The sequence below is a fragment of the Arachis hypogaea genome, chromosome 20 (genome assembly GCF_003086295.3).
Source record: "Arachis hypogaea cultivar Tifrunner chromosome 20, arahy.Tifrunner.gnm2.J5K5, whole genome shotgun sequence".
NCBI classification, from domain to species: domain Eukaryota; kingdom Viridiplantae; phylum Streptophyta; class Magnoliopsida; order Fabales; family Fabaceae; genus Arachis; species Arachis hypogaea.
In genome coordinates, this window is record NC_092055.1 from 97,012,007 (window position 1) to 97,018,372 (window position 6,366).

A 6,366-nucleotide genomic window follows, 5' to 3' on the forward strand; every position below is an offset into this window, starting at 1 on the left:
GCTGGTACTGCTGTACGAAAGTGTGGGGATCGTACGCACCATGTTTTTGGCACCATTGCCGGGGATTTTTTGCGTTTGGACAAACTAAAGGATTGTCTTGCTCCCTAGATCTGGTAGTTTTTAATTTTGTTAGCTTTTCTACTTTTATTTTCTTCTTCCTATTTTTTTCGAAAATTTAAAAAAAATCTTTTTTCAAAAATATTTTTCTTTTCTTTGTTTAATTTTTATTCTTGGTATTAAGTCTTGCGTGTTCTTGTTTTCTATTTTTCAATTCCAAAAATTTTAAACTCTTTCAAAAACCTTTTTCATATAGTTTATTTTTGAGTATCCTTAGCTTTCTGTTTGAAGAGTCTTTGTTTGTGTTCTTAATTAAGTCTTTTATTTTCTTCTTCAATTTTTGAAAAAATAAAAAAGCTTTTCAAAAATATTTTTCTTTTCTTTGTTTGATCTTTGTTCTTAGTTTAAGTCTTTTGTGTTTGTTCTTGCTTGAATTTTTTGTTTTCTTCAAAGCTTTCTTTCAAAACAATTTCAAAAATATTTTATTTGTTTAAATCTTTTGTCAAGTCTTTAAGTTTGATGTTTTCTTGTTTATTTTCTTTCAATTTTCGAAAAATTGCGTTTGGTTTTCTAAAAATTTTAAGTTTGGTGTTCTTCATATGTTCGCGAGTTCTTTGAGTCTTTAAATTTTGTTCTTTGTGTTCTTGTGAGTCTTTAAAGTGTTCTTGAGTCTTTTATGTGTTTTGATCTTAAAATTTTTAAGTTTCGTGTCTTTTGTGTATTTTTATCTTTCATCATTAAATTCCAAAATAAAAAAAATATCTTTTTTATTTTTTATCTAACCATATTTTCGAAATTTTTAAGTTAAAAATTCATATTTCTATTTTTGAATTTTTATCTTATGTTATCTTAGTTTTTAATTTTAAAAAATCAAATATTTTCAAAATTAAAAATCTTATCTTTTTTCAAAAATCAAATCTTTTTCAAAATTTTTTTTATCTCATTTCAAAATTCAAAGTTCAACTTTCAAAATTTTAAAATTGAACTTGTAAATTTCAAATTTCAAATTGAAAATTCAAACCTTTTTCAAAATTTAAAAATTTAAATTTCAAATTTAAAATTAAAATTTCAAAATTCAAAATTTCAAATCTTAAATTCAAATCTCTTTTTAATTAATTGCTTATCTTCCCTCTCTCCTCTTTCAAAACTTCCTAACTAACTCTTTTACTCTTCTCTTCTCTATTTTGAGTTAAATTATTTTTAATTAATTAATTTTTAATGTCGGTTCAAAATAAATAAATAAAATAAAAACACAAAGATATTTTAATTATTGTTTATCCTCTCTACTCCTATCTCTTATTCTACTCCTTCTATCTGCCTTCTTCTTCATCTTCTACCTTTCTTAATCATGAACCCAAGTGGGAATGAAGAGCTCAAGAGAACTCTGTGATCTTATACAAATCCTTCTACTGACTTCTATGAGAGAAGTATCAGCATACCTCACATCAGAGCTAGTAGCTTTGAAGTGAACCCTCAACTTATTACCCTAGTGCAGTAAAACTGCCAATATTCTGGGCTTCCTCAAGAGGAACCTACAGAATTTTAGGCAAATTTCTTAAAGATTGCTAACACAGTACATAGTGAGGGAGTAGACCAAGATGTCTACAGATTATTGCTTTTTTCTTTTGCAATAAAGGACCAAGCAAAAAGGTGGTTAGATAACTAGTCTAAAGCTAGTTTAAAAACTTGAAAATAGTTAGTGGACAAGTTTTTAAACTAATACTTCCCGCAAGAAAGGTGACCCAACTAAGACTGGACATCCAATGTTTCAAACAAGGAGATGGTGAATCTCTTTATGATGCTTGGGAGAGGTATACGAGGATGCTAAGAAAATGTCCACTGAAATGTTTCCAGAATGGGTACAGTTAGACATCTTCTACTCTGGGCTTTCAAACATGGCTAGAATGTCCTTGGACCACTCTGCTGGTGGATCCATGCACATGAGAAAGACCATTGGAGAGGCTCAAAAGCTTATTGAGACAGTTGCCACTAATCAACATCTGTACTCATCTCTTGAGACCTCTATAAAAAGAGAGGTTAAGGCAGTAGTTATTGAACCTAACCTTCCAGAGCAAGATGGCCCAATGACTCAACAACTGCAAGCCCTTGCCCAGTAAATGCTGGAACTACAAGAGGCTCTGCGAGAAACTCAGGCTTCTAACAGAAATGTTGAAGCCTAATTGAGTCAAACAAAGCAGCAGTTATCTAAGCAAATAACAGATGAATGCCAGGCTATCCAAATGAGGAGTGGGAAAACCTTAAGCACCCAACCTCGGTACAATAAAAATGAAAAGCCCATTGAGGATTCCTAGGTATCTGCACAAAATGACTCTAGGCGTTGAACGCTAGGAAAGGGCAGAGACTGGGATTTCAAACACCCGAAAAGGTATCCCTCTTGGTGTTGAATGCTAGGAAAGGGTAGAGGCTAGGTGTTCAAATGCCCAGAGGAGCAGCAACATGGATGTTGAACATCCAAGCAAGGATGGTCAGCTATTCACTGATAACAACCCTCCTAAGCAAGCTAGTAACCCCCATTCCAGCATACAAGGCATTCGGCCTTCACCAACCAAGGTTGATGATTATAAGTCTAAGATGCCATTTCCTCAGAAACTCTGTCAAGAGAAAAGGGATAAACAATTTACCTTCTTATGCAAAGTTCATGAAGGTCATTCTAAGTCACAAGAAGGATTAGAGAGACACACAAACAGTCCTCCTTACTAAGGAATGCAGTGCAATCATTCAGAACAGCTTACTAGAGAAGCTTAAAGACGCTGGAAGCTTTATGATACCATGCACTCTAGGTGATGCTTGTACAAGGACAGCTCTATGTGACCTTGGAGCAAGCATCAACCTAATACCTACTTCACTAATAAAGAAGCTTAGTTTGACTGATGAAGTCAAACCAACCTGCATGTGCCTTCAACTTGCTGATGGTTCTATTAAAATCCCTTTGGGAGTAGTTGAAGACATGATTTTCAGGGTTAGACCTTTTGCCTTTCCCACTAACTTTGTGGTATTGAACATGGAAGGGCACAAGAGTGCATCCCTTATCCTAGGAAGACCTTTCCTAATTACAGGACGGACCCTCATTGATGTTGAAAAAGGGGAAGTAACCCTAAGAGTCAATGAGAAAAAGTTCATCCTAAATGCTATCAAAGCTATGCAGCACCTAGACATTCCTGAGGAATGTATGAGCATTGACCTCATTGATGGCCGAAAGCCTCAAGGAAGGGCTAGATGACATCCTTGATGATACTCAGCCGGATTCAAAGGAACCTCTGTAAACCTCTGAGGAAAAGAAAAAGCCTCCTAACCTTGAGCTTAAGCCATTACTCTCCTCCCTGAAATATGTATTTCTGGGAAAAGGAGATACCTATCCTGTGACCATAAGTTCTACACTAAAGCCACATGAAGAAGAAGCACTAATCCAAGTGCTTAAAACACATAGGACCGCCCTTGGGTGGACTATAAGTAACCTGAAGGGCATTAGCCCAGCCCGATGCATGCATAAAATCCTGCTGGAGGATAATGCCAAACCAGTGGTACAACCACAGAGGCGGTTCAATCCAGCTATGAAAGAACTAGTGCAGAAGGAAGTCACTGAGCTCTATGAGGCTGGGATTATTTATCCTATTTCTGATAGCCCATGGGTGAGCCCTGTCCAGCTTATTCCTAAGAAGGGAGGAATGACAGTGGTTCACAATGAAAAGAATGAGCTGATCCCAAAAAGGACAGTTACAGAGCGGCGTATGTGCATTGATTACCGAAGACTCAATAACGCCACCAGGAAAGATTACTTTTCTTTACCCTTCATTGACCAAATGCTAGAAAGACTAGCAGGTCATGCTTTTTATTGTTTCCTGGATGGATATTCTGGGTTCAATCAAAATAGCAGTAGATCCACAGGATTAAGAGAAGACAGCATTCACACGTCCATCTGGCGTGTTCACCTATAGACGAATGCCATTTGGCCTGTGTAATGCGCCTGCGACATTTCAGAGATGCATGTTATCCATCTTCTCTGATATGGTAGAGAAATTCCTTGAAGTATTCATGGATGACTTCTTTGCTTATGGAGACTCATTTGACTCCTGTCTTGATCATCTGACCCTGGTCCTGAAAAGATGCCAAGAAATAAACCTAGTTCTAAACTGGGAGAAATGCCACTTCATGGTTACTGAAGGCAATGTTCTTGGGCATCGGATCTCAAACAAGGGGATAGAAGTGGATCAAGCTAAGGTGGAAGTGATAGAACGCTTGCCTCCACCTACTAATGTCAAGGCAATCAGAAGTTTCCTAGGACATGCAGGATTCTACAGGCGGTTCATAAAAGATTTTTCTAAAATCGCTAAACCCCTGTGTAATATCTTGGCCTCTGATGTTCCGTTCGTCTTTAACCAAGAGTGCCTGCATGCCTTTGAAACTCTGAAAGCCAAGCTTGTCACTGCTCTTATCATCTCTGCACCCAACTGGGACTTGCCATTTGAGCTAATGTGTGATGCAAGTGATTATGCAATAAGTGGAATCCTAGGTCAGAGACATGACAAGCTTCTGCATGTCATTTATATGCTAGTCGCGTATTAAATGATGCACAGAAAAACTACACTACTACAAAAAAGGAGCTACTTGCAGCGGTTTATGCCATTGAAAAGTTCAGATCCTACCTAGTGGGATCTAAGGTCATTATTTATACTGACCATGCTGCTCTAAAATATCTACTCACTAAGCATGATTCTAAACCCAGACTTATAAGATGGGTATTACCCCTGTAAGAGTTTGATATAGAAATTAGAGACAGAAAAGGGACAGAAAATCAGGTGACTGATCATTTGTCCCGGATTGAGCCAGTAGCAGGGACTTCTTCTCCCTCCACTGACATATCCGAATCCTTTCTAGATGAGCAACTCTATGCCATCCAGACAGTACCTTGGTTTGCAGACATTGCAGACTATAAGGCTATACGATTCATTCACAAGGAGTTTACCAGGAAGCAAGCCCGGAAACTCATGCATGATGAAAAATATTACCTATGGGATGAGCTATTGATAAACCATTATTTTATAGTTTACATTGTGTTTAATTGTGTGGTTTTATCAAATCTTTACCCACTTATTCATTAAATAAGCATCCACTTATAATTCCTTCCTAAAAATACTTTATGGTTGAAAACTTGCTTCCTAGAGACTTTTAATTTTGTATTTTAATTCTCCTTTATTCCATTTGATGCCGTGATCTGTGTGTTAAGTGTTTCAGGCTTTATAGGGCATGAATGACTTGGAGATTAGAAAGGAAGCTTGCAAAAATGGAAAGAACACAAGAAATTAAGGAGATGACCAGCGAGAAGTGACGCGAACGCCTGGCTCACGCGACTGCGCGACATAGAGGAAATTGCAGTGACGCGGACGAATGGCTCACGTGACCGCACGGATTGGAAACTGCACCAGTGATGTGGTGGCGTGGATGACGCACACGCGTGGCAAGGCAAAATGCTGGATGACGCGAACGCCTGGATGACGCGATCGCGTGACATGCGCGATCTGCAGAATCTGCAGAATTCGCTGGGGGCAATTTTGGGCCCTGTTTTTACCTAATTTTCGGCCCAGAAAAGCATATTAGAGCTAGGGAACATGCAGAGGCCAAACAACATTCATTCTACATAGTTTTAGTTTTAGATCTGATTTTACCTCTCCTCTAGGTTTTCTCTCTACACATTCATAGTTCTTAGGATTTGATTTTATTGCTTTTTGGATTGGGACATTGAGAAGAGTTATTACCTCTGTCAAGACTTCGTCATTCTAGTTTGTTTCCATACTTGTTACTTACTCTTTCATGTCCTTTATTTATTTAGAGTTACTCTTGGATTATTTCTATAATTTATTTATACAAGAATTATTTTTATTTTTAATTGATCCTTTTGATTATTATTTATTATGTCTTTCAGTATTTCTCTTCCTTATTTTGTGAAATTTACATTCATAATGAGCGAGTAGTTCCATAACTTGATTGGGAGATGATTGAAAGGAAACTTTGAGTTGGATTACTCAAGAGAAAAATTGTGATTGGGTTTATTGTTGGATCGCCCTCTAGTCATTGACACTAGTCCTTCTCAAGGGAGAGGATTAGGACTTGTAACTAGAAATAGCTTTCCAACTTGCTTGACTTTCCTCTACCTAGTAAAGGGTAACTAAGAACAACCTTCAATTATCAATTAATCTTGAGAGTACTCCAACAAGAATAGGGCTTCCAACTAATCTACTCCCAGTCAAGGTTTTTATTTAAAATTACATAAATTCTCTAATTTAATTTCCT